Source organism: Amblyomma mixtum, chromosome 5, assembly GCF_055824585.1.
Source record: "Amblyomma mixtum isolate Tamu chromosome 5, ASM5582458v1, whole genome shotgun sequence".
Taxonomy (NCBI): domain Eukaryota; kingdom Metazoa; phylum Arthropoda; class Arachnida; order Ixodida; family Ixodidae; genus Amblyomma; species Amblyomma mixtum.
In genome coordinates, this window is record NC_143016.1 from 182,369,678 (window position 1) to 182,371,496 (window position 1,819).

The window sequence follows — 1,819 nt, forward strand, 5'->3', positions numbered from 1 at the left end:
TAGCCTCTGGCTGATCTGTTTGCACATCGTGCTTAGCTTCCTGGGCGCAGAGAGGTATCTGAACTCCCACGTGCCTTCCAGAAAACGTCTGTGTGCTTGATAAGTGTTTCTATATATACCCCTTCTTTTCTTCAATAAAAACTAGTTGATAGTCAGCGCTTGTGTGTGTTACTCTTTCGTCTTTCGTTTTTCCCGTTTCTGTTGCGCTGTGAACAATATCATGAATACTTACCAACTCGCCCAAATTTCTGCTTTGCTGAACGCTGTAAATCTGTTGTGTGGTGTCCCGCAAGGGTCCATTTTATATCCTTTGTTGTTTAACTTATATGTGAATGATATATGTGACCATGTGAAATCATCCACCGTATTCCTTTACGCCGAAGACTACTAATTTCAAGCAACCCTGACTTTTCATATGCCCTGGCTAACCTTTAGGAGGACGCTATTAAAGTTAGTGATTGGTTTACCTCAAATTTAATACAAATAAATATCACCAAATCCAGAGCTTCCCGGTATCCTGTCGAACCATACTACCGCCTACATCTAAGGCGCACTCTGTAATGATATCTGTTAATTGAAGGGTAGGGCCTAAGGTCGCTTGGAACAATGCGACTGGGAGAAGCCGCTGACGTCAATGCAGCTTCATTGACTGTGGGCATGACGTCATCTGTGAGGATGTTTGGAGCGGCCTTAGTGTCTGTCTCCATTTCACATATGGCGGTGGTTGCCTGTGGTGAGACCTCTCCGCTTGGGGAAGCTTCGGATCTGTCAGTGACTGACGACATCATGTAGTCGTCCACAGTGAGGGGCTCGCTTTTGAAAGTCCAAATACACGTTTTGTGGAACCCCGAGATTATGTTCTTTTGTGTTGGCGTCGATACGTTGGCAGATCCCACTAGTTGAGCAACGTTGTAGATGGAGATGGCCTTCCCTGGTTATTTATGAGCCACTCATTGCAAGCAGCATTGTAGCAAGATTTGAATGGTCCATATACGGATACATCGAGTGGCTGCAAGCGATGGCTACGGTGGGGAGTAAATGTCAGCAAAATGACGCCACTTTCTTTGGCCTTGTTGGTAGTGCTGATGTTTACATGGCTTTCATGATTGTCAAGAGTTAAAAGAATTCGCTCTTCCTTCGAGCACTTCGTATGTCTCACACTGTGCTGTAATGCCAATAAAAACAGTTCGCTGGACATCCATCCCAACCTTCTTGCCAATCCAAGACTTCCTGCTGGGGCACCCTTCAGGAAAAATTCTTGAAATATCACCCGTGGAAAAGTGAACACTGGCGGTAGAGCGTTTCCTATGGCATTGACAGTGCACAAGACGGTCGCCTATTCGCCGCGTTGTGCTGATGTGACCTGGCCAATATGCTTCTCTCCACGTGCTGCGACAATCTTTGGCGGATTGTGGGCCGTCATGATGCCTTTTTCGTCACAGGTTTAGATGCGGTGTGGAGTTGGCTTGTGCCGGTCGTAGACGCCTCTCAGACCGGAAAGGAAAGCATCGACGCTGTGCTTTTTGAAGCTCGTTGCGCGGCCGAGACTGGTCGCTGCCCGAGATCGAAGCGATAGCTCAAGATCATGGTCCATAAAGCCCAGAAACCAGTCTCTTCCAGCTAACTTGTTCACTACCCATGACGATAAACACAAATTTTCGAATGAACACAATGTAGGAACTGTGGCCCGGCTTTCGACAAGATTTCCATAGTAGCGAAAGGAAGAAAACAGAGATGAAGTAGACAGTAGAAGCGTTTCACTGTAAGCTGCAAGGAAGTGACATCTGTGTCAATGCATGGTGTTTGTCGCTGACAAATA

General features: G+C 46.6%; 1 pseudogene; it reads right to left on the reverse strand.

Moving 5' to 3' along the window:
• Positions 1–530: 530 nt before the first annotated feature.
• LOC149345006 (uncharacterized) lies at positions 531–1,198 on the reverse strand (annotated as a pseudogene).
• Positions 1,199–1,819: the final 621 nt, after the last annotated feature.